Source organism: Chiloscyllium plagiosum, unplaced genomic scaffold (assembly GCF_037043375.1).
Source record: "Chiloscyllium plagiosum isolate Xiang-an unplaced genomic scaffold, Cpla_swu_hap1 HiC_scaffold_24, whole genome shotgun sequence".
Lineage (NCBI taxonomy): Eukaryota > Metazoa > Chordata > Chondrichthyes > Orectolobiformes > Hemiscylliidae > Chiloscyllium > Chiloscyllium plagiosum.
Genome location: NW_028270162.1, coordinates 7,732,940 through 7,760,810, shown reverse-complemented (window position 1 = coordinate 7,760,810; position 27,871 = coordinate 7,732,940). Strand labels below are relative to the sequence as shown.

Genomic DNA, 27,871 nt, shown 5'->3' with positions numbered 1-27,871 from the left:
CCTCACAGCGCCAGAGATCCGGGTTCAATTCCTGCCTCAGGCAACTGTGTGTGGAGTTTGCACATTCTCCCTGTGTCTGCGTGGGTTTCCTCCGGGTGCTCCGGTTTCCTCCCACAGTCCATAATGTGCAGGTTAGGTGAATTGGCCATGCTAAATTGCCCGTAGCGTTAGGTGAAGGGGTAAATGTAGGGGAATAGGTCTGGGTGGGTTGCTCTTCGGTGGGTCGGTGTGGACTTGTTGGGGCGAAGGACGTGTTTCCACACTGTAAGTAATCTAATTTACAAAAATCAACAAGGGCCTCTTGCTCAACCATATCAGACTTTGATAGGTTCTGGGTCATTCCCTACCAGCAGGGTGTGGACAAAGGCTGTTTCTCAAACTTTAAATTCAAGTAATTCCACAGAAATCAATTACCTGTATTGGCACTGATACCCAATAATGCTGATTACACAGTTTCATTTCTTCTCTTTTGAGAAGTTGAAACATCATTTAATTCTAGTACAGAAGTATTAAGATATTTTCCAAACACATTTTCAATAGTAGCAACAGAAGGGTTTTATAAGAATGAGCACTGATGTGCATTTTACAGACTAACCAGCAGAACCATCAATATCTTCAAGGCTAGTTTTAATTTCATGGATAAACCACGAAGTCTTCATAACACCATTTTAAGGAACAAGAAAAATATTGAAAACAAATGGAGGACTAATAGCATTTCTTAGTCTTAAGCAATAATATTTTTGCAGATTACTGACATTTCCATGTTATTCTTTGGATTTTTTTATCGTGAGACATCTATTTTAAACAAAACTTTTACTTTGATCTACTTCCATTGGTCTCTTCAGATTTACCACATAAAGACTCTTTGAAAATGAAGGCAAACCTTTAAGGCAATGAAGTTATACCTTATGCATTTCTTCATAATGTAATTTCATGAATGTCATTCATCCTAAATCAAAACGTAATCGAGTTACAAAACGAAAATGAATCATGCAAACCTGGTCATTTTAGGTGATCTCCAGCTGAAAATAAACCTTTGCTTTTTGGGTGCACACAAGTCAGTGCAGGAAAATCGGAAATGTTGAAGCAATCAGTGAGTTTTGGAGTAAACACACTGGGATGATCTAAGGCTAATGTTACAAGAATTTCAAAATGTCTCTACTATGCTTCTGTTATCAGCACTTTATCAGATTTTTGCACTTATCTAAACCAAACAGTTGCTCGAACAGCAGCTGATAAGCCTCCATGGTATGGTAGTTACAACAATTAAATGTGGCAATAATAGAAACCTGTGGGAATTTATGAGCTGTACAGTTTATCTCTGCCCTGTTTTGTCCTATCAACAAGCTTTATTGTTTCCTGTACAAACTGCTTCTAGTCATCTGACACAGCTCCCAAAGTCCTCACTCATTATCTATTAACTTATGAGTGACAGTTTTCTGGTTTATGTGCATGATGCTTGTCAATTTTGCTTCAAAAATCCAGCATGCTAAATATCAGAGTCAAGCCCATTCCTGTCGTCATCAAATATTCACATTAACACTGTATAGCAAGAGTCATTGGGCAGCAATTCAAGTGGGAATACGTTGCTGCTTCTCTCTACCTGGTTTTGGCCCCCACTTCCCCATTTCACTCTTACAGCCTTACATTTCACTGTACACTCTTAGTGTAGGCATAATTGCATTATCGTAATGTGCACTGACTGGGTGCAAAATCTGGGACTTCCCTGGCCTGCAAAATTTGGTAACACATTTACCACCTGACCCAATAGAAAACTATTCACTCATTTTAAAAAATTAATGCAACAAAGCTGATTGGAAAATTACGTAAAGGCTTATTTTCCTTACCCCTTCTGCTTTAGATCAACACTTTCAAAGGAACCATCTAGTTGCAGAGCTATTAAAACATTTGTTTTATGATATACTATGTACATCAGATTACTATATACAAATTATACATTCGACATCTGTACTGCCAGTATTACAAAGCACAGTCAAATAGACTGTGGAAACTGGCGTGTTGGCCCAACAAGCCCACACAGTGAGGGTGGCATGGTGGCTCAATGGTTAGCACTGCTGCCTCACAGCACCAAGGACCTGGGTTTGACTCCAGTCTCGGGTGACTGTGTAGATTTTGCATGTCCTTCCTGTGTCTGCGCAGGTTTCCTCCGTATGCTCCAATTTCCTCCCATGATCCAAAGATGCGCAAGTTAGGTGAATCAACCATGCTAAATTGCCCATCGTCTTCAGCAATGTGTTCGTTAGGAGCATTAGTCAGGGATAAATGTAGAATAATAAGGTAGGGGAATAGGTTTGGGCGAGATACTCTTTGGAGGGTCGGTGTGGACTTGTTGGGCCAAAGGCCACACTGTAGGGATTCTATGAAATAGAATGTAAATGTTTCTGCAGGAAGTCATTTAAAGTCATTTAAATTTGATAACTATAAAAAGGAATCATAACAGTACTTCAACCGTGGATAATCCTGGGATGCAATAATCTCAGGTGGCATTTATTGGGGTGTGTCCTCCAGAAGGTCTCAGATCATCAGTGATAATCACTCGCTGACAACTAAAGAAAAATTACTTTACCATGGGTGAGCTAAATATTGAGTTGAGTGGAGTGAGGTAGGCGTGTCAGCAAGGAGAAATGACACCAGTGCCACCTCTGGGACACAAACACAAAGACCCAAAACAGCTTGAACATGTACTGTACTTTTAATGGAAGGAAACATTCCAAAGAGCTACAGATATGGGGGAATACCTAGAGAAAATTCAAAAAGCCTTTCCAACATCAGAAACTGAATTCTACGATGTCAGTTACTTTTTTTAAATCAATCTAAGACTTTTTTTCAAAGACTGACCCAGAATTGTGGTATCATAACCCAGGAACATAACAGCACTACCCTTATGCAATTTGATACGATTCCATTGGCTTTGGCACATACATCCTGCCAATCTTTGCAAAGTTGCTATTTGAGTTATAAATAGGGAGGGAGTTTCAGAATTTTGTCCCAGTGATCATGGAACAGCGGTATGTTTTCAGATCAGAATCGTGCAGGGAAACATACACAGTGGTTAGCACTGCTGCCTCACAGCGCCAGAGACCCGGGTTCAATTCCCACCTCAGGCGACTGACTGTGTGGAGTTTGCACATTCTCCCCGTGTCTGTGTGGGTTTCCTCCGGGTGCTCCGGTTTCCTCCCACAGTCCAAAAATGTGCAGGTTAGGTGAACTGGCCATGCTAAATTGCCCGTAGTGTTAGGCGAAGGGATAAATGTAGGGGAATGGGTTGTACTTCAGCGGGTCGGTGTGGACTTGTTGGGCCGAAGGGCCTGTTTCTACACTAAGTAATTGAATCTAATCTAATCTAAAAATTTCCACATCTATCATCATTCTAATCTCCTGTCTTGGAGAACAAACACTGGAGCAGGAGTAAGTTATTCAGTACTTGAGTCTGCTCCACCATTTTAAACTGTGGCTGACTATCTTTCTCATAGCAATTTTCCCACACTAAACAAATATCCCTTGATGTCATTAATATTTAGAAACCTATCAATCACTGTCTTGGGCAGACTTCTGAGGAACAGAATTCCAAAGCGTCATCACCATCTCAGTGGAGAAAATCCTCATTTTGTTAAATATCTTATTCCTTATTTGGAGATTGTCCCTCCAGTTCTAGAGATCCCAGCCAAGGAAATCATCTTTTCCACACCCACTGTGTTGAGCCCCTTCCAAGAAATGTTTAAGTCTCAGTGAGATTGCCTCTAATTCTTCGAAACCATGGAGAATACAGGTCCAGTTTCTTCAATCTCTCCTCATCAGACACACTCACCATCCCAGGAATTTGTCTGGTGAACCTCTGCTGCACATAATCCACAGCAAAATATCACTCCCACATTTCCCCCATCATCCTATAAATAGGCAATCTAACACGGGACAGCTTATCACACTGAACCTTTTACAGTGGGTGATCAAGGATATGTTATCAAAGTGCAACGCCCTATAATATGGCCATTTGAGCAATAATTCATACCAAATTTCAACAATTCGACAGATACACGTAAACAAACAAGCTAATCTTTTGACAAAGTCCGCATTTTCATCAAGAAAGCTGCTGTAATCTTGTTCTAAAATGGCTCAATAAATAAATGGAGCTGAATAAACTTAAAATAACGTTTACTGTGTAACAGCATGATCACAACCATTAAAATTCATTGTGGTTTGTTTAGTCAGAATGCTACAAAGAAAAGAACAGCAGTCCAATCAGAGTAGATAGAGAGAAATTGGTGCAAGGAAGGGCGAGAAAACCAGGTTAAAGTGACTAGGACAAAAAAGAAAGGTGACAACATAAAACATAGAACATTTCAGCGCAGTACAGGCCCTTCGGCCCTCGATGTTGCGCCGACCAGTCTTATTAATCTGAAGCCCATCTAACGTACACTATTCCATGTACGTCCATATGTTTGGACAATGACGACTTAAATGCACTTAAAGTTGGCGAATCTACTACCGTTGCAGGCAAAGCATTCCATACTCTCACTAGTCTCTGAGTAAAGAAACTACCTCTGACATCTATCCTACATCTATCACCCCTCAATTTAAAGCTATGCCCCCTCATGCTCGCCGTCTCCATACTTGGAAAAAGGCTCTTGTCCGCCCTATCTAACCCTCTGATTATCTTATATGTCTTTGTTAAGTCACCTCCCAACCTTCTTCTCTCCAATGAAAATAGCCTCAAGTCCCTCAGCCTTTCCTCATAAGACCTCCCTTCCATACCAGGCAACATCCTAGTAAATCTCCTCTGCATCCTTTCCAAAGGTTCCACATCCTTCTTATAACGTGGTGACCAGAACTGTACACTATACTCCAAGTGCGGCCGCACCAGAGCTTTGTGCAGCATAACCTCATGGTTCCGGACATCAATCCCTCTATTAATAAAAGCTAAAACACTGTATGCCTTCTTAACAACCCTGTCAACCTGGGTGGCAACTTTCAAGGATCTGTGTACATGGACACAGAGATCTCTCTGCTCATCTATACTACCAAGAATCTTACCATTAGCCCAGTAATTTGCATTCCGGTTACTCTGACCAAAGTGAATCACCTCACACTTGTCCGCATTAAACTCCATTTGCCACCTCTTAGCCCAGCTCTGCAGCTTATCTATGTCTCTCTGTAACCTACAACAGCCTTCGTCATTATCCACAACTCCACCAACCTTAGTGCCATCTGCAAATTTACTAACCCACCCTTCTCGCCCTCATCCAGGTCGTTTATAAAAATGATGAACAGCAGTGGACCCAACACCGACCCTTGCGGTAAAGCACTAGTAACTGGACTCCAGGATGAGCATTTCCCAACCACCACCCTCTGTCTTCTTTCAGCAAGCTAATGACTGATCCAAACTGTTATATCTCCCACAATCCCATTCCTCCGCATTTTGTACAATAGCCTACTGTGGGGAACCTTATCGAACGCCTTGCTGAAATCCATATACACCACATCAACCAGTTTACTCTCATCTACCTGTTTGGTCACCTTCTCAAAGAACTCAATAAAAGTTTGTGAGGCATGACCTACCCTTCACAAAACCGTGCTGACTATCCCTAATCAAATTATTCTTTTCTAGATGATTATAAATCCTATCTCTTATAACCTTTTCCAACGCTTTACCAACAACTGAAGGCTCACTGGTGTTGTCTCTACTCCCCTTCTTGAACAGGGGAACCACATTTGCTATCCTCCAGTCTTCTGGCACTATTCCTGTGGACAATGATGATTTAAAGATCAATGTCAAAGGCTCGGCAATCTCCTCCCGGCTTCCCAAAGGATCCTAGGATAAATGCCATCCGGCCCAGGGGACTTATGTATTTTCACACTCTGCAGGATTTCTAATGCCTCTTTCCTGTGAACCTCAATCCCACCTAGTCTAGTAGCCTGTATCTCAGTATTCTCCTCGACAATGTTGTCGTTTTCTAGAGTGAATACTGTTGAAAAATATTCATTTAGTGCTTCCCCTATCTCCTCTGACTCCACACACAACTTCCCACTACTATCCTTGATTGGCCCTAATCTTAGTCTCGTCAATCTTTTATTCCTTAAATACCTTATAGAAAGCCTTAGGGTTTACCCCGATCCTATCCGCCAACTTCTCATGTCTCCTCCTGGCTTTCTGAGCTCTCTCTTTAGGTCTTTCTTGGCTACCTTGTAACCCTCAAGCGCCCTAACTGAGTCTTCACATCTCATCCTAACATAAGCCTTCTTCTTCCTCTTGACAAAGATTCCACTTCCTTCGTAAACCACGGCTCCCGCGCACGACAGCTTCCTCCCTGCCTGACAGGTACATACTTATCTAGGACACTCAGGAGCTTTTCCTTGAATAAGCTCTACATTTCTAATGTGCCTATCCCCTGCAGGTTCCTTCCCCATCCTATGCTTCCTAAATCTTGCCTAATTGCATCGTAATTGCCTTTCCCCCAGCTGTAACTCTTGCCCAGTGGTATTCACTAAAGTAAACATAACAGAATTGTGATCGCGATCACCAAAGTGCTCACCTACTTCCAAGTCTTGCACCTGGCCGGGCTCGTTACACAGTACCAAATCTAATGTGGCTTCACCCCTTGTTGGCCTGTCTACATACTGTGTCAGGAAGCCCTCCTGCACACACTGGACAAAAACATCTATAGTACTTGTACTATAGCGTTCCCAGTCAATATTTGGAAAGTTGAATTCCCCCCATGACAACTACCCTGTCTCTCTCACTCCTATCGAGAATCATCTTTGCTATCCTTTCCTCTACATCTCTGGAAAGAAAACTTCCAACAGGGTGACCTCTCCTTTCCTGTTTCTAACCTCAGCCCATACTACCTCAGTTGACGAGTCCCCTAACATTCTTTCTGCAACTGCAATACTGTCCTTGACCAACAATGCCATACCTCCCCCTCTTTTACCATCTTCTCTGTTCTTACTGAAACATCTAAATCCTGGAACCTACAACAACCATTCCTGTCCCTGCTCTGTCCATGTCTCTGAAATGGCCACAACATTGAAGTCCCAGGTACCAACCCATGCTGCAAGTTCATCCACTTTGTTTTGGATGCTCTTGGCATTGAAGTAGACACACTTCAAACCAATTTCTTGCTTGCCGGTGCCATCTTGCGTCCCTGAAACTTGATTTTGGACCTCCCTACTCTCAACCTTTTCGATATTCAAACTACAATTTTGATTCCCATCTCCCTGCTGGATTAGTTTAAACCCACCCCAATAGCCTTAGCGAATTTCCCCCCCAGGATACTGGTACCCCTCTGGTTCAGATGAAGACCATCCTGCTTATAGAGGTCCCACCTACCCCAGAAAGAGCCCCAATTATCCAAGAATCCAAAACTCTCCCTCCTGCACTATCCCTGTAGCCATGTGTTCAACTCCTCTCTCTCCCCCTATTCCTCACCTGACTAGCACGTGGCACGGGCAACAAACCAGAGACAACAACTCTGTTTGTCCTAGCTCTAAGCTTCCATCCAAGCTCCCTGAATTTCTGCCTTAAATCCCCATTTCTCTTCCTACCTATGTTGTTGGTGCCTACGTGGACCACGATTTGGGGCTGCTCCCTCTTCCCCTTAAGGATCCCAAAAACACGATCAGAGACATCACGAACCCTGGCACCTGGGAGGCAACACACCAACCATGAGTCTCTCTCGTCCCCACAGAACCTCCTCTCTGTCCCCCTAACTATGGAATCCCCAATGACTACTGCTCTGCTCCTCTTCCCCCTTCCCTTCTGAGGAATAGGGAAGGCTCTGTGCCAGAGCCCTGTACCCCACTGCTTTCCCCTGGTAAGTTGTCTCCACCAACAGTATCCAAAACGGTATACTTATTGTTGAGGGGAATGGCCACAGGGGATCCCTGCACTGCCTGCCGGTTCCCTTTCTGTCCCCTGACTGTAACCCATCTGCCTCTTCTTGTACCTGAGGAGTGACTACCTCCCTGTAACTCCTCTCAATAACTCCTCCCGAATGATCCGAAAACACAAGGAAAATCTTTTTTTTTGAAGTACACAGCAGTGATTATAATGTGGAATACACTCTATGAAAGAAAAGTGGAAAATAATTGCATGGTTATGGGAAAAAGCTAGGGAATTTGATTACCTAAACTTCTCCTTCACAGAGCCAATACAGGCTCAATAGTGTGAATAGTTTCCCGGGTGAATTCACTCCATGATTCTATCATATTGTGTGCGTACAACCCTAGCAGGAATGTGAGATGAGTGCGGTATCTCAAAATGACTGATAATGTGCAAATTCTGTGGCTTAACAAAGAACAATTAATTTAATCTCTCTCTCTCTCTCTGTTTAAATACATATGGACATTCCCCACTTATTGACAGGATATATCAATTCAGAAAATTATCCTCAGAATTAACCAGTAATAATTTAACAAAATAGGAAAACTGATATCAAGGAAAAAAAAGTGGCCTGTTGGCACAGCTAAAAAGGAGCTGGACACTATGTTCAGACTCTCCATTTCTCAGCAAGTTATGCTCCAATTGTATAATTAAATACTGTCAAATACAATGCATTGAGAAAATGTCAAAGCTATTTATATCCAGACTTAATTATAGTAGGGGACATGGGGTCTATCTAATGTTTGGTTAACCAATTAAAAGATATTGTAAGACCATTTATTTCCAAGATTTACAATAGTACAGGGCAATATCTATACCCTTTGTCACATTGAGATGTGTTATCGAGTTAATATAAACTTCAATATAACAACATCTTCTTCCACACCTTTCTGTTCTGTGGCTCAGTGTCCCAGCAGATTTATATAGCAGGTGAAGAGAGTGAAGTGTTAGCTTGAAAAAGTGTCATATTGAAAGATCTATGTTTATCTGGGATTCTGGCTAAAACCCAATGAGGAGAAAGTGAGGACTGCTGATGCTGAAGATCAGAGCTGAAAACGTGTTGCTGGAAAAGCGCAGCAGGTCAGGCAGCATCCAAGGAACAGGAGAATCGACGTTTCGGGCATAAGGGCTTATGCCCGAAACGTCGATTCTCCTGTTCCTTGGATGCTGCCTGACCTGCTGCGCTTTTCCAGCAACACATTTTCAGCTAAAACCCAATGAAGTCTGCCATACTGCTGGGGCTCAGTGGATAGATCATTTTACCAAATAGTTGGAACTGCAATTACGGAACTCATAAAAATGTTAATTGAAGAACCAATTAACTACCTCATTCACCTGGATGTTCCAGACCTTCCAAGAAACTACACAGGAAGATAAATCCTGACCTTGTATACAGACAGTGACTACAACTCAGAAATAATTGATCAGCTGCACAGCATTCAGGATGACCAGAAGATGTGAAAACAATGAATCAAATGCAAGTCCCTTCTTTGCCCAATTTACTGACTTACATCCTTAATCCTATTGAGGTTTACTAAAATCTTGATGCAACATGAATCAGCTATTGGTTCCAGCCAAATTTAAGTGACTTTTTCAATTTGGTTTTCTGGTATCTTGATATCTCTAATTGGTTCCTCAGAATTATGGCGTTAAACTGAGGTTTGATATCCTACTCCAAATCTATGCACACTCAACTTACTCCATAGTGTACAAACTTAACAGAATAATCAATGGGAGCTCCCTCCAGATAACTAGCTCCCATAACCAAATCAGATAATGAATATGCAAGGTACAAGTTGGTATTTTTCATTTAAACAGGAAGTAAAAGCACCCTCCATAGCAGCCAACTGACAGTTTCAAATAAAAGAGAGGCAACAGAAAAAAACTTCAGCAGATGAGGCAGAATAAGTTTGATTGGAAGCATAATAAAACAACTTGAACTTCCATAAATGTTTTGCAACTACAATTATATAGAAGATACCTGGGGGCATTTTTGGTACTGTGGTAGTGTCCGTACTTCTGGGCCAGACAGCCCCGGTTCAAATCTTACCTGCTCCTAAGGTGTGCCATAACATGTCTGACCAGGTTGATCAAAGATATCCACAAGACAACAAGTCTCTGTTATTGTGAGAAATATGAAAATGTTTTTTTAATGCTCTTTGACACAAAATATAGGATGTCAAGGTTAATGGTGTTGTCAGAACAATACCCTGCACATAGCGAAGCAAAAATTAATAAGAGAAAGTGTTCTGGAGCACCTATCCTATTACTCAACAACATTATGCATCTGTAAGAAAGTGTACGTGTCAAGGAGCTAAGCAGCCTATATTTAAACTTTAAATGAATCTTCCTATTAAACTGCCTCTATCTCATGCTGCATATCTTGATACAGAGACCAACGTTCTTGATAACATAGTTAAAGATAAATTGCATTTATAAAACTCTCCATTACATTAGAAAATTTAAAAAAAAGATTCACAACAAATGAAGTTCTCTTTGAAGTACAGTAATTATGGTAATACATGGAAATGCAGCAACCAGTTTGCACCCCAAAAACTACATCATTTCCACTTCCACTACTCATTGTAAGCAGACAGTTCCAGATCAATATCACAAACAGATAATTCGATAAATAACTAAATAATCTGATCGCCCAGGTTCATAGGTTATATTGTTGACACTCGAACTTTAAAGAGGAAAAGATTCATCCATTTCCTTCTCAATATCCTGCAGGAAATGCCTGACCAGAACTTAGCTCCACAAACTACAGTGCTTAATGGAAAATAAAAAATCTCCAGAAACAAATACAAATACTTAGTACTTTGCAAATAGTTTAAACGTAATGGGCTGACATGCATCATACACTCTTTTTTGATTCACTATGTTCTTTAACTCCCTCATTATACAATTAGTGTTAACTTTGGTTCCTTTACCTTTCACCTTTTGTTGGAATGTCCTGAGCTGTACCTGAAGCATCTCCTCTTTAAAGATTGGTTCCGTTACAGTTTTTCCTGTCAGTCTTTAATTTCATTTTACCCTGGTTAGATCTCTTCACACTCCAAAATTAACACTCTTCCAATTCAGTTCTACCACAGTTCTTGGATTTTCTCTAATATGAATCTAAACTCTATGCTGCAATGATCATGCTTACCCAAGTGCTTCCCAAGATATTTGTGTCACTCAATTCAACTCATTCTCAGCATCAGCTCCAGTAGCACTTCTTCCAATTTGGACTGAGAAAACACAGTTCTAATCACATTTCATAAATACTCCAATAGCATGATCTTCCTCTTTCTATTCCAACTTTGACCAAATAGATTCTTCCCTTTTGCTCCTTCAAGGACATCTACTCATTCCAGAACAATGTCTTCCCTATCAGTATTGCTACTCATGCTCTTTTCTTTAATTCCTTCCCTATGTTTTCACATTTGGTACTTGACATTCAGAGATAGTCTTACTGTTTTAAGCCACCTTTTTATTGCCACTATACCATATTCCTACACAGATATTTCTTCCTTTCCATATTTTGTAAATTTAGATAGATGACTTTTAAAACTGTTCATGTATGCCTGCTATCCTTCTTAGTCCACTCCCAGTTCACATCATTATTTCCTCCTTCTCCATTATTAATCAATCCTCTTTCTCCATTCAGTGGTTGAATTCTTGCCTGCCATGCAAGAGGCCTGGGTTCGACTCCTGGCCAATGCTGGTACTCCGTTGCTTGCCAGAGGACTGAGTTGAGGATGAACTTCTTCACCCAAAGAAATGTGAATCTGTCGAATTTTCTACCCAGTTGAGGCCGCTTCATTGAATGGGGTAAGGCCAACTATATGTGAGGAGGCCTTTAAAGAGAAGTTGATTAGAGTACAGGAGAGACGTGTTCCTGCGAAAATGAGAGATAGAAATAGCAAGATTATGGAACCATGGATGACAGGTGAAATTGAGAGACTAGCTGAAAGGAAAAAGGAAGCATTCATGAGGTTGAGGTGACTGAATACAGACGAAGCTTTGGAAGATTATCTGAAATGAGGAATTAAAAGGGCTAAAAGGAGTCATGAGACATCTTTCGCAAACACGGTTAAGGAAAATCCCAAAACTTTTTATTCATAGTATAAAGGAGCAAGAGGGTAACTAGAGAAAGGGTTGACCCACTCAAAGATAAAGGAGGCAAGCTATGGGTGGGGTCAGAGAAAATGGGTGAGATTCTTATTGGGTACTTTGCTTCAGTTTTCACCCAGGTGAGGGACGTGATGGATGTTGACGTTAGGTATAGATGCTTGATTACTCTAGGTCAAGTTGGCATAAGGAGGGAGGAGATGTTGGGTACTCTAAAAGGCACTAGGGTCGACAAGTTCCCAGGTCCAGATGGGATCGATCCCAGGTTACTGAGGGAAGCGAGAGGGGAAATAGCTGTGACCTTAACAAATATCTTTGCAGCATCCTTGAATACGGGAGGTCTCAGAGGAGCTGAGAATTGCCAATGTTGTCCCCTTGTTTATGGAGGATAGCAGGGATAACCAGGTAATTACAGACCTGTGAGCCTGACGCCAGTGGTAGGGAAGCTGCTGTAGAAGATACTAAGGATAGGATCTATTCCCATTTGGAAGAAAATGAGCTTATCAGTGATGGACAACATGATTTTGTGCTATGTCTTACTAACTTAATAGAATTCTTTGAGGAAGTGACAAAGCTGATTGATGAGGGAAGGGCTGTAGATGGCATATACATGGACTTCAGTAAGACATTTGATAAGGTTCCCTATGGTAGGGCTGTTGGAGAAAGTGAAGTTGCATGGGGTCCAGGGTGTACCAGCTAGATGGATAAAGAACTGGCTAGGCAACAGGAGACAGGGAGCAGTAGTGGAAGGGAGTTTCTCAAAATGGAGAATTGTGACTATGGTGTTCCACAGGGATCAATGCTGGGACCACTGTTGTTTTGTGATACATATAAATGATCTGGAGGAAGGTGTAGTGGTCTGATTAGCAGGTTTGAAGTTGACATTAAAGTTGGTAGAGCAGCATAGTGAAGGGGACTGCCAGAGAATACAGCAGAATATAGATAAATTGGAGAGTTGCACAGAGAAATGGCAGATGGACTTCAATCTGGCAAATGCAAGGTGATGCATCTTGGAAGATCCAATTCAAAAGCAAACTATATGGTAAATGGAAATGTCCTGGGGAAAGTTGGTGTACAGAGCGATCTGGGTGTTCAGGTCCATTGTACACTGAAGGTTGCAACGCAGGTCAATAGAGTGGTCAAGAAGGCATACGGCATGCTTTCCTTCATTGGACGGGGTATTGAGTATAAGAGTTGGCAGGTCGTGTTACAGTTGTATAAGACTTTGGTTCAGTCCCATTTGGAATACTGGGTATAGTTCTGGTCACATTACCAAAAGCATGTGGATACGTTGGAGAGCGTGCAGAGGAGATTCACCAGGATGTTGCCTGGTATGGAGGGTGCTAGCTATGAAGAGAGGTTGAGTAGATTGGGATTATTTTCATTAGAAAGACAGAGGTTGAGGGGGGACCTGATTGAGATCTACAAAATCATGAGAGGTAGCGACAGGGTGGACAGCATGAAACCTTTTGCCCAGAGTGGGAGACTCCAATTACTAGGGTCGCGAGCTCAAAGTGAGAGGGGAGTAGTTTATGGGAGATATGTGTGGAAAGTTCTTTACGCAGAGGTTGGTGCCTAGAACGCGTTGCCAGCAGAGGTGGTAGAGGCAGGCATGAGAGCATCACTTAAGATGTATCTAAACAGATACATGAATGGGCAGGGAGCAGAGAGGTACAGACCCTTAAAAAATAGGTGACAGATTTAGATAGAGGATCAGGATCGGCACAGGCTTGGGGGGGCTGAAGGGCCTGTTCCAGTGCTGCAATTTTCTTTGTTCTTTGTTTTTAAGGCAAAGATAGATTTTTGAACAGTAAAGGAATTCAGAGTTACGGTGAGTGGCAGGTAAGTGGAGTTAAGTCCACAGAAAGATCAATCATGATCTTATTGAATAGCAGAGCAGGTTCAACTGGCCAGATGGCCTACTCTGCTCCTTTCTGATGCGCATTCATCCTCTTTCTACTTCAATACATTGGTGCCCATCGCCTATCAATTAAATTTAAACCGTCCCCAACCAATTAGTGAACCTCCCCTTTTTTTGAGGCACAAACTAACCATTTTGAATAGATGCTTGCGTCAGAAATGCTCCCAAAGCCCCAAGAATCTAAAGCCCCCCACTCCTGCACTGTCTGAGGAAATACATTGATTCTCCCTTCCTATTTCTACTCTCCATAGTATGTGATACTACAAATCCTCCAGACATTACACCCCATGCGGTCCTACGTTTTAACAACAGACCATGTGGGACTTGTGATTACAGAAATGTCTCTCACGGTCTTATTCTATGGAATCTCATTTAACAACTGTATTTCTACCTTTTGCCGTTTCCTCCTGTGCAGTTTCTTGCCCTTTGATATCACGGTCTGGGCTGCACTCCTCTAAGTTGCTGCTACTGCAAGTCATCTAGAACAGGGCTTCCCAATCTTCGGGAAAACTAGATCAAAGAAGTAATCATTTGGTGAGCTTTGAGCCAAGCATAGCTGCCATGGAAATCCGACCAAAAGCTAACAGCTGAGTGGCCCTCCAAACCTTCTCAGGCTTTTTAAATAGTGGACATGGCTGAGCCTTGAGGATTGATTATCCTGTCAAATTCCAATAACGAATCTAATTCATTTTACTTCAAAGTTCAGTGAATTAAACAGCGAAAATCAAACCCCTACACTTCTCTCACCATTCACTCTCTCACATCTATTCCTCCTCAATATGCCCCTCACTGTCACAGATTTATCATGGCCTCCCTTACCATGTCTTCTCACCAACCGACCACTATCGAAGGTCCGTTACTCCTTTCCCTAATTTCTGACAAACATTCTTAAAATCTCTTAGTTACCATGCCCACTGTGTTTAAGAGTACTGAAGAGTACACACTGAAGACTCTGCACTTCCTACCTCTTCCTATTCTTCTGGATAGGCACCCATCTACAATTCCAAAATATATTGGTGTCAACAGCAGACACAAAGGTGTTGGAACAGCACCACCAGCACTGCCTGCGCAAGATCCTTCAAATGTGCTGGGAAGAAAGATGCACCAACACCAACATTGTTGACTAGGCCATATCCCCAGCACTGAGGCACTGACCACCCTTGATCAGCTGCGATGGGCGGGGCACATTGTCCACATGACCAACATGAGTATTCACCAAGCAGGTGCGCTTCTTCCAGCTCCAAAACGGCCAGTGAGCTCCAGGTGGATGGAGGAAGCACTTCAGGGATACCCTCAAGACCTCACTGGCGAAGTGCGGCATTCCCACAGACACCTTGGAATCACTGCCCCAAGACTGTCCATAGTGTGGGAGGAGCATCCAGGAAGGTGTTGAGCACTTTTAGGCTTACTGTCAAGTGGAAACAGTGTAAGGACCATGCTGCCAAACCAATGCCCCACCTACCCCTTGCCATGACCACCTTCGTCCCTAGTGCAGCAGAGTCTGCAGAAGCTGCATCAGACTGTGCAGTCACCTACGGACTCACCCTGAGAGTGGAAGAGAGTCATCTCATCTTCCAAGGACTGCCACTGATAATGATGACGACCCCAAACTATCCTTGCCTGTAACGTGATCACCTCCTGGAACACATAATTCAGGAAACTCTCATCTTCCTGGATGCTATATAGTAACGAGCTGCCCCTCAAGTTGGGAAATCTTTGAGATGGAGCTCAAATGGCTGGGGATAGTCTGAAGAAGCAAAAAATGCCCTGAACGTCTCATGCTGCACAAAAATTATAACTGAAAGGTCTCAGCTCTCCATCCATGCTCTTAAAAAAAAAAATCTCTTCGATGTAAGCTTGCTCATGGAGCTGGAAGGTACATTTTCAGCATTTCGTCACCATACTAGGTAACATCATCAATGAGCCTATGGTGAAGCGCTGGTGTTATGTCCGCTTACTATTTATGTGTTTAGGTTTCCTTGGGTTGGTGATGTCATTTCTGGTTCTTTTTCTCAGAGGATGATAGATGGGGTCCAAATCGATGAGTTTGTTGATAGAGATCCAGTTGGAGTGCCATGCTTGTAGGAATTCTCATGCATGTCTGTCTTGTGCTCGGATGGATGTGTTGTCCCAAAGTGGTGTCCTTCCTCATCTGTATGTAAGGATACTAATTAGAGTGGGTCATGTCTTTTTGTGGCTAGTTGATGTTCATGTATCCTGTGGCTATCTTTCTGAATGTTTGTCCAATGTAGTGTTTGTTACAGTTTTTACAGTGTATTTTGTAGATGACATTCATTTTGCTTGTTGTCTGTACAGGGTCGATTTCTCAACAACAAACCCAAACAAGCAGACAAAATGCATCGACAAACCCTAGCCACTCTCCCCTACATCAAAGACATCTTGAAAATGACTGCCAGACGACTCAGACCTCTGGGCATCATGGTAGCCCACAAACTCGCCAACACACTAAACTAGCAGCTAATGAACTTAAAAGACCCGATACAGACAACAAGCAAAACGAACATCATTTAGAAAATACCTTGCAAGAACTATAACAAACACTACATTCGACACACAGGCAGAAAGCTAGCCACCAGGATACATGAACATCAACTAGCCACAAAAAAACACGACTCACTATCACTAGTATCCTTACATACAAATGAGGAAAGGACATCAATTTGACTGGGACAACACATCCATCCTAGGAAAACCCAAACAGAGGGAGAAATTGAGGACTGCAGATGATGGAGATCAGAATCGAGAGTGTGGTGCTGGAAAAACGCAGATCAGGCAGTATCCGAGGAGCATGGGAATCGATGTTTCGGCATAAGCCCTTCATCAGGAATGCCATTCCTGATGAAGGGCTTATGCCCAAAACGTTGATTCTACTGCTCCTCGGATGCTGCCTGACCTGCTGTGCTTTTCCAGCACCACACTCAAGCCAAACAGAGACACACAAGAGAATTCCCAGAAACATGGCACTACAACCAGAACTCTATTAACAAACACATTGACTTAGATCCCATCTACCATCCTCCGAGAAAAAGAACCAGAAATGACAACACCAACCCAAGGAAACCTAAACACATGAATAGAAAGTAGGACATAACACCAGCGCTTCACCTGAGGCTCGTTGATGATGTTACCTAGTATGGTGACGAAATGTCTGAAAATGAACTTCACAGCTCAGTAAGCAAAACTTACACCCAGAACCACAACCTGAACTACAAATCTTCTCAAAATTATTCTCTATTTCAGAGTCTAATTTGCACCTTGCCAATTTTAATTATTACCTCTCGAACTGCGTGTCTGTGTGGGCTTCCACCGGGTGCTCCAGTTTCCTCCCACAAGCCACAAATGTGCAGGTTAGGGTGGTTGGCACAGTGGCACAGTGGTTAGCACTGCTGCCTCACAGCGTCAGAGTGGGTCCAATTCCCGCCTCAGGTGATTGACTGTATGGAGTTTGCACATTCTCCCAGTGGCTGCGTGGGTTTCCTCCGGGTGCCACGGTTTCCTCCCACAGTCCAAAAATGTGCAGGTTAGGTGAATTGGCCATGCTAAATTTCCTGTAGTGTTAGGTGCAGGGGTAAATGTAGGGGAATGGCCATGCTAAATTGCCCGTAGTGTTAGGTGCAGGGGTAAATGTAGGGGAACGGGTCTGGGTGTGCGCGCTTCGGCGGGTCGGTGTGGACTCGTTGGGCCGAGGGCTTGTTTCCACACTAAGTAATCTAATCAAACTGCTCTGTGCCAACTATCCCATTTATTCAATCTTAATGCTTTTGCTCCTGTTTTATATTCCAATATTGGTTGCAACATCTATTGGTTTTGTATCCAAACCCATGGCCACAAGCATTTGGAAACAGAAGGTCAGCAGATACATGGGAACACCATCACCTATTACTGCTGCTCCAAACTATTCAACATCCTGACATGAAACTATTTCATAGTTGTCTCAATGTCACTGGATTCTCTCTCAAACAGTACATCAGATGTATCTATATCAAATGGACGACAACAGTACAAGGAGGTAACTCACTACAAGTATAAATGGCACCAAACCTTCTAAACCCTGCAAACTCTAATACCTAGAAGGTTTCATCAGTAGGAAAATCAACTGTTATTGGGAAAGAGCAAGAAAGTGGATGTCAGGAATGTTGGATCAGCCATGATCCAATCAAATGGTAAAGCAGGCTCAAGGGGCCAAAACCTACATTTAACCCTATTTCTTATGGTCTTATGGACAACAGCCACAGACAAAAGGGAACATTAACACTTGCAAGTTTCCTTCCAATTGGCACACCATCTAGACTTAGACCAAAATCATATTTCCTTTTCTTTATTTGTGACTGGATTAAAAATCTGGAACTCCCTCCCTACTAGCAATGTGGGCATACCAACGCCAGATGGACTGCTGCAATTTAAGAAAATTGCTTATCTCCATCTTGGCAAGGAAAGTTAGGTCTGAACAACAAATGCTGTCCTTCCTAGCAAAACTAACATCCTTTGAAAGAATAAAAATATCTGAAAATTTACCCTCTGCCTAAAATCTAAATGACTTGATAATCAAAATGTGTATCACCTTATCATGACTTCAAAAGTCACCTCTTTTTTGCTGCTTTTCTTTTTAAACTTTTCTAGTCTTATGTAATCATTATCCTGCAATCAAAGAATCATAAAAATATGGACTAGTTACAGAACATAAGCCCATTTGATCTTCCTTGCACACTGCTGCAATCGTCTTTGGGTTTGCAACTGTTCTTCATCTTTTAGAGATGCCTAATCCACCAAAGCCACCTCCATTTAAATCAATGCCAGCATACTTGGAAGCTCTACCTTTGATGACTACTACATTCTTGGTTTTTCCCTGCCAGGATATACCCATACCGTGCCACAGAGAATGAAGATGGAAATTATTCAGCTGCTTTCTCAGGTAGATGTAAGCCACCTTGTTTCAAAGTCATAAATTAAGGTGCTAGGAATACAGGCCCTATAAATCACCAGTTTGATGATATCTTGTATGTGTTTTGCTAGTTTGTCAAATATGGTAGCTACTCATTACTGATGAGTAATCTAGCTTCAAATAACAGAAAATGAGTTTTAAAATACCTACTATGAAATTCAATTACTAATTTTACTGGTGTACAGTCATTCAGTACTGATAAATTAACTATGTCATTCTTAAATCCTGAACATAAACATATCTAACTTACTTTAAAGTACTTCCGTGAGGGCACAATAAGTAGAAATAGCTGTGATGCTTAATCACAATCTCAGGGAACACAGCTAGTTTTATGCACAAGGGTATCTCCCAGCTTCATGCTTTTAGAACTTTTGTAAAGATTGCAGAAACTCAGCTTGGACTTGAAATTTCTTGATCTTTTGTGTGGGTTTGGTATACCTAGACAAAATTCTACACCAGATCATCAAAAGATAATTAAAGTTTATTTTAAAATACACCAAACAGATTAAATATCACATTCCTAACAGCAATATTTGATATGCTATTATTAAGGGTGGATAAAAAAGAGAAAAAATACTCCCTTTGAAAGAAATTATGGAAAACATTTAAAAGTAACTTCCAATATAGATTGAATCGATACTTTTCACAGTCAAACACGATCTGAAGGAAACCTGTTTCAGCAAGAAAAGATGCACTGTGGATTACCCGATAACTCTTTCTTTCAGATGTGCAAGAATCAAAGTATCTTCTAGACCTGGATGCCAATCTCCGTGAAATGTCACATAGAACAGGTTTCAGCCAACTTGCAAAAATATTCCTTCCTGGCACTTAACCTTTAACACAATAACTGCATAGAGCGTGCTACTGAAAAGCAGACTTTGGAACTAAGATTGAGAGCTGAATGGATAGATTGGGACCACAAAGAAAATTTTTGGCCACTTGGGTTCAGTTGCCCTTTCAAATAGTTTTCACTGGTTTGTTTGGAAAAGTGAAAAGACAAAGAAAATTAGAAAATAGTTCGAGAGGAAAACATTGTGGACAATTAACATTAACAATATTTATACAGAGCCTTTAATATAGAAAAACATCTTGAGGCGCAATCAGAAAAAAAGTCAAATGTCTGTTAAATTTTCAACAGTCAGTTGGTGAGTGGAGAAATTGGAAGTTAGTAGTTACTTACTTCTAGACTTATTCATAAAGGTCTTTAGAATTGCTTAGCTCCTAACTCAACAAACCGTTTGGTGTCAATAAATGTCTAACACCCAATTCCCTTTTTCCATTCCTATCAGTGCCATTTATATTTTGAAAAGGCCGATGCTTGTGCTCCTAAATCTTCTCTAACGTGCGTGTAATTTAAAATTTACCAGCAGCAAACTTTCATGGACTTAACTATGAAAACTGTTTATTCATACAAACACCTCAGAAAGTTTAATATTGTGTCAATCACACAGGATAAATCCAAAAAAGATAAAAATCATACAACACCAGGTTATAGTCAAACAGGTTTGTTTGGAAGTCAAGCATTCAGAGTGCTGTTCCTTCGTCAGGTAGCTAGCTCGCTGTTGGGACTATAAACTGGTGTTGTATGATTTTTAACTTTGTCCACCCCAATCCAACACTGGCACCACAATTAAAGACGATGGAGAAATGCACTATGTACAAAAACCAAACAGAATATTAGGCAGTTCATATGTAAAGGGAGCTCTTCCCACTCTGGAATTATAGTTCAGGTAGGTTCAGATGGTTGGGGTCAGATCTAAATTAGCCATTGAGTTACTTTGAAATGACACCTATTCAGCAAGTTATGTAGGCACCAGTGGTTGCTGTTACACCCAGAGATTCAATTTTTTTCGAGGGTGATTTGCAGCTTTTCAGACATAGGCTTTTAAAAATACCTTATACCAGCATGATTTGGAGATGCCGGTGTTGGACTGGGGTGTACAAAGTTAAAGATCACACAACACCAGGTTATAGTCTAACAGGTTTATTTGGAAGCACACTAGCTTTCGGAGCGTCGCTCCTTCGTACCACCTGATGAAGGAGCGACGCTCCGAAAGCTAGTGTGCTTCCAATTAAACCTGTTGGACGATAACCTGGTGTTGTGATTTTTAACTTTATACCAGCAATTCTTCAAATGTTAAAACTGAGATCCCTTTTAAAACTAAAACTTCTGTAGTTTTCTTTAGAATATTCTGAAAGTTATTTTCTTTGTCCAAACATAAACAACCTTTAACAAGGACAAAACAAAGGTGATAGTAAAGGTCATTAGGATCAATGAGGCCACTATATTCTTTGGAACTTTCTATTGATGAACTATCTGGCACAATATGTACCCTATTATCAATGCAGTGCTTAGGAAAATAAAAGTTGTGTTCCCAAAAGGAATGAAAACTAATCTTAAGTTGACGGTGGACAATGGGAATGTCTGAATTGCCATTGCTATTCTGACATTCTGAATAGTTATCCAGTAACCATTAGCTAGAAGGAAGCAAACAGGTGATTGACATAATGTAAACCAATCAATGCCTGCAAATTTGTAAACCTACAAGTGTTCAGAGTCAGTCAGTCAGTCCTCATTGGATGATCGCACCTGAAAGGCTTCTTCACCAGAACAGGAGGAGGAAGGCACAGGGAAGAACTGCCTCTCATTTTGGCTAGAGAGCACAATGCTGCTTTTCACAATTTTAATGAGTTTGACACACTGTGCCAACTACCTGTTCATCCTCTAGCATCAAGTGAACCATCCTCAATTGTCATGGGTTGTATACTCTCTTGTTTCATTAAATGCATCTAAACTTGAACTATCTAAAAGTGTTTGCAAATAATTGGCCTACTATATTAAGGTTGTTATAATCTCAAATGCCAAAATCTTAGTTGGTACCAGGAGTGGGAATCATAGAACCCCTACAGAGTGGAAACAGGCCATTAGGCCCAACAAGTCCACACTGACCCCCCTGAACAGTAACCCACCGAGACCCATTCCCCTACCCTATTAGTCTACATTTGCTAGGAGAAAGTGAGGACTGCAGATGCTGGAGATCAGAGCTTAAAAATGTGTTGCTGGAAAAGCGCAGCAGGTCAGGCAGCATCAAAGGAACAGGAGAATCGACGTGAAGGGCTTATGCCCGAAACATCAATTAGTCTACATTTGCCACTAACTAATACACATAACCGACACATCCCTGAATACTCTGGACTATTTAGCATCGTCAGTTCACCTAACCTGCACATCTTTGGATTGTGGGAGGAAACTGAAGCATCTGGAGGAAACCCACACAGACACGGGAAAATATGCTAATTTACAGGAGATGGGTTGAAATTTAAGCAGCAGAGAAGTAAAAATAAATTGACCCTTCAGCAAAATGCACACGGAGTAATTCTCAAGTGAAACAGAAGGGCATTACAATGTTATTCAAATACTCAAGAATTGCAGGTTCATAGCTCCTTGAAAATGGAGTCGCAGGTAGCGAGGATAGTGAAGAAGGTGTTTGGTATGCTTTCTTTTATTGGTCAGAGTATTGAATACAGGAGTTGGGAGATCATGTTGCAGCTGTACAGGACATTAGTTTGGCCACTGTTGGAATATTGCGTGCAATTCCGGTCTCCTTCCTATCGGAAAGATGTTGTGAAACTTGAAAGGGTTCAGAAAAGATTTACAAGGATATTGCCAGGGTTGGAGGATTTGAGCTACAGGGAGAGGCTGAACAGGCTGGGGCTGTTTTTGCTGGAGTTTTGGAGGCTGAGTAGTGACCCTATAGAGGTTTACAAAATTATGAGGGGCATGGATAGGGTAAATAGACAAAGTCTTTTCCCTGGGGTTGGAGAGTCCAGAACGAGAGGGCATAGGTTTAGGGTGAGAGGGGAATGATATAAAACAGACCTAGGGGCAACTTTTTCACACAAAGGGTGGTAGGTGTATGGAATGAGCTGCCAGAAGATGTGGCGGAGGCTGGTACAATTACAACATTTAAGAGGCATTTGGATGGGTATATGAATAGGAAGGGATTGGAGGGATATGGGCTGGGTGCTGACGGACAGAACTAGATTGAGTTGAGATACCTGGTTGGCATGGACGGGTTGGACCGAAGGGTCTGTACATCTCTATGACTCTATGACACTTTAACAGTAACGATAGGCGCACCAGCTGAAGTTGTTGGAAATTGTGCAATGGAAATTTTGACTGTGTTTTTGATAGACAAAGAGGTTCTGAAAGGAAAAATTGAGTTCAAAACAGTTAAGAGTTAGACATGCTTAGGCTACAATCCAACCGAAAAGCAAAAAAAAAAGTGATAGCCAGTAGGAAAGTCCTGTTTCTCATCGACAACATCGATAACAGAAGGAAAAAAATTACTATTATAGCCAACACTGGAATTGGATATTGATTGATAGACAGAACGTAACAATAAGTTAGAACATGAAACAGACCCCCTCCTATCTTTAACCGAATGCAGTGTCGGACACTAGTCAACAGCATGCAACTGTGATTGGAGTTTACCAAGCCAGGACATGTGATTCCAGCCTTTGCCGGAGTCTAGTTCAAAGCTCTGCTACTGCTCTGCTTGAAGAATTGAGGCAAGTCAGCCTAAGAAGCCAAACTGAACAGAGAATGAAGCTGGAGAAATAATGGGATCCAGGAAATGACAAAGGAATTGAATAAATACTTTGTACCTTCACAACAGAAGACACTAAAAGCATTCCAAAAGTACGAAATATTCAAAGGGTAAGAGGAGGAGAGGAAATGGATACAATAACTATTGCAAGAGAAAAAGTGCCAAGGAACCTAATGGGGCTAAAAGGTTGATAAATTCCCTGGACCTGATAAAATGCACCCTAGGATATCAAAGGAAATAGCTACAGAGATAATGTACGTACTGGTAATGATCATCCCAGAATTCTCAAATTCTTACAAGTCCCAGAGGATTGGAAAACTGCCATTATAAGGATTTTATTTTAAAAGGGGAAGAAATGAAAAACAAACAATTATTGGCTAGATAGCTGAGCATGTGTTATTGGAAAGTGCTACAGCCTATTATAAAATGATGTAATAGCAGAATCTTGATAAGTACATAATATGACCAAGCAGAGTAAGCATGGCTTCAAAGGGGGAAATCATGCTTTTCTAGAATTCTTTGATGAGGTAACAAGCAGGATAGATAATGGGGAAGCAAATGACGTAATATATTTGCATTTTCAGGTGTTTGATAAGGTATCACACATTATGCTTAGCCTTGATAAGACAAGAACCCGTGGTGTTGTCGTAGTATATTGGCATGTACAGAGGATTGGCTAACTGATAGAAGACAGAGAGATGGGATGCGGGGGGGGGGGGGGGGGGGGGGGGAGGCATTTTCAGGATAGCAACCTGTAACAGGGTTCAGTGCTGGCACCACAATCATTTACAATGCATTTTAATATTTGGATCATCGAAACTAAATGCCAAGTTTGCAGATTACACAAAAGTAAGTGGGAAGACAAGTGGTGAGAGTGAAACAACGAGTTTGCAAATATATATAGGTTAAGCAAATAGCAACTGGTTTAACTTCCCACATGAAATATATATGTGGGAGAATGTTAGGTTTTTCGCTTTTGCAGGAAGATTAGAAAAGCCGAATATTATTAAAATGGAGAAAAGCTGCAGAAAGCTACAATACAAAAGGATTTAGAGTCTACATCCATGAATCACAAAAATCTAGGTCACAAGTTTAGTAGGTTAAATTGAAGGCTAATGGAATATTGGTGTTTATCAAAAAGAACAGAATATAAAAGTAGGGAGGTTTTGCTAAAATTATACAAGGCACCCACAGCTGGAATACTATAAACAGTTTTGGGTTCCTTATCTAGGGAAAGATAGACTGCACTGGAGAGAGTCCAGAGAAAACTTATTAGGTTGAAACCAGGTATGGAAGGACAGTCTTATGAGGAGTGGTCGAGTAGATTGGGCCTCTTCTCGTTGGAACGTAGAAGAATAAGAGGTAACCGTAATGACACATAAACTCTTTAAGGGCTTGACAGAGTAGATACAGAAAAGTTGCTGCCACTTCTGTAAAAGCCGAGGAGCAGAGGACATAGCTTAAAATAAGTAGTTGTAAATTTAACAACCGATGAGGTGGAATTCTTTTCTCTTAGACTGTTAATCTATGGAATTCCTCAACACAGAACTGTTGAAGCTGGGTCATTAAGTATATTCAATGCCGATAGCGACAGATCTTTAATCAAGGAATTAAGAAATCAAGGTTTTTGGGGAAAAGGCAGGAAAGTGAAGTTGAGGATTTTCAGATCAGCCATGATCTCATTGAATGGTGAAGCAGATTCAGAGGACTCAATGGTCTACTTATGATCCTATATCTTATGGTCTTATACAAGGCATGAATCAGACCACAGCTAGAAAACTGAGAACAGCTTTGGGGCCCTTATTTAAGCAAAGATTTACTCACAATGGAAGCAGTCCAGAGAAGGTTCATTAGGCCGATGTGGAGGGCCTGTATTCATTGGAATATAGAAGAATCAGAAGGGTACTAATTGAAACATTCAAGATTTTTAGGGGACTTGATAGGGTCAATGTAGAAAGGTTATTTCCCCTTGAGGGAGTGTCTAGGAACAGAGTCATTAATATACATTGCAGAGAACAAAGAGTTCAGAGGGCAGCAAATATTATGAGGATGGAAGAGGTTACAGAAATGGGCAATGGTGGGTCTATGAAGGAATTTAAATGCAACGGTAAAGCTTAACTTGAGGTTTGAGAAAATCCTTCAGTTAGCATGATGGATGACAGGTGCCACTGCTTTCATTAGTAGGATGCTGCAAGTACAGCAGGGTGTAAATTGACAACACCAGGATAGTCTAAATATGTCTAAAATAACATCCATTTAAGACATATCAGGAAAACAGTTAATCTAGTCCAGTTCGATTCTGCTAACGTTTTGAAATTCTCTAGATTTTAATCAGGCAAAAACCTAATCTACAGTAGCTTGTCTAAATGATTAGCGCTGTCAAATGCACTCGTCTGCCAATTCACACTTACAAACGCTGCTCAAATAGTTAAAGTTCAGCTAAATGTCATATCAGTGAAAGTTATTTATTTATACAGGAAGAACAAGTCTTCCTAAAGCAAACAATTCCACTCCAAAGATTCAGCACAGGAAATTATTCATCTTCCAGATGCATGAAAGCTGATTGAATGAAGTACAAAAGGCCACTGCTTAGATCTTTATGGCAACAACAAACTACTGAAGCTGCAATTCATAACTTAAAGTATACAACTTCAAAATAGTTGAAATGTCAAAAGGTGCACGATAAATTAGGGGCAATGTTATATTATTTCTTAAAGGGGCCGCCACCTTCTAATTTTCTCTTATTCTTTGCCGCAAACAATTACACAATCTAAGTTCAATTCTATGAGTGCAAGTCACTAAATCCCATTCCCTTAGCAGTGAGTGCCAGGTTATTCAACAACAGAACCATCACAATCAAGTCCAACACAAAGACCTGTTGAATACATTTGGGCCTTTAGACAGTGATCAGAAATGTTTCATTTTACTTTTTCTAGTTTGGTGACACTGAGGTTAAGTATAGCAATAGCAGTAAAATAAAACAAAGAACTTTGAATATTGAAGATCTGAAACAAGAACAGAAATTGCTAGAGAAACTCAGTCAGTCTGGCAGCATCCATGGAGAGAAAGCAGAGTTAATGTTTTGGGTTCAGTGACACTTCTTCAGAAAATTTAGAAATAGGTTTTGGGAAGGGTCACCAGACCCAAAACATTAACTTTGATTTCTCTGCATAGAGGCTGTCAGACCTGCTCAGCTTCTCCAGCAACCTCTGATTACTTTTCTGGTTTGCAACTCTTTCGGTTTTTATTCTGAAGAGTCATCTGACTCAAAACATTAATTATGCTTTCTCTCCACAGGTGCCATCAGACATGCTCAGATTCTCCAGCAGTTTCTGTATTTGTTATGGCTACCTCATTGTTGTCTAGTGGAGATCAGCTAACACAGCAAATCAGCAGTGGAACCTGGTATTTTCCTTACCTGTGTAGATTAACTCCATATCATGTTGCTGACTAACTAACAACTATTCAGAAATGTAAAATGTTTCAAGTGCCAAACAGTTGTAGAGGTCAAGTTTTATATTTGTTCTAAGGGCTAGTAGCATAATCCAGGATCACTAATTGAATAAATGACAACAGATGTTCATTCATGGAATGGTTTACATCCAATGAAATATTTTTGAAGGGCAATCACTGTTGTAATGTACTAAACACAGATGTTAGCTGGCACAAGGACCTCCCATAAACAGCAATCATCAATAAGCCATCATGGAGAACGCCATTGTCGAGTTTGTGTTTCAAAATAGTCCACTTCGATCTTTTATCTCTCCCTGCCAGGGTAGATGTGACGACATCTCATTTCAAAGATGAGACCTCTAACAGTTCTTAGACAAAGTAACATTTAGGTGGATAAAGGGATAGCAGTTAATGAAGGGTATTTATATTTCCAATAAACATTTGATAAAGTGTCTCCAAAAAAGTTACTACACAAGAAAGAGCTTATGGAGTTGGTGGTGACATGCTAGCATGGATAGAGGATAGCTAATAGGAAAAAGGGTACCTGAATAAGTGGGCCATTTTCAGGAGCACAAGCTGTAACTAGTCAAGTGTCACTTGGGATCATATGAACATGCAAACTAGAATCAAGAGTAAACCACTCAGTTGTTCAGGACCTGCTCTGAGCCATTCAATAAGATCTTGTTGAGAGACAAAAAGACTGCAGATGCTGGAATCCAAAGTAGACAGGCAGGAGGCTAAAAGAACACAGCAAGCCAGACTGCATCAGGAGGTGGGGAAGTCAATGTTGCAGTTGTAACTCTTCTTCATGACTGTGGATGGGTGGAGAGGGAGCGGCAAAATAAAGGGGGTGGCGGGGGGCAGGGTGGTGAAGTGGGGATAGGTGAAGACAGGCAGAGTGTGTGACTCCC

The 27,871-nt window shown here is 41.2% G+C and overlaps 1 protein-coding gene across 12 annotated transcripts in view; it reads right to left on the bottom strand.

Annotated features, from left to right (window-relative positions):
- Nucleotides 1-27,871, bottom strand: part of fbrsl1 (fibrosin-like 1) — a 1,023,586-nt gene that overhangs the window by 585,864 nt on the left and 409,851 nt on the right. Inside the window, exon 1 of one of the 12 annotated variants that reach the window (XM_087999870.1) lies at nt 999-1,017. The exons of 10 other annotated variants lie outside the window; for them this stretch is intronic. The gene's annotated coding sequence lies outside the window, so the exon portion shown is untranslated. Of the gene's footprint in view, nt 1-998; nt 1,018-27,871 lie in introns of those variants that run through there. One more of the 12 variants, XM_087999871.1, reaches the window with a different exon arrangement.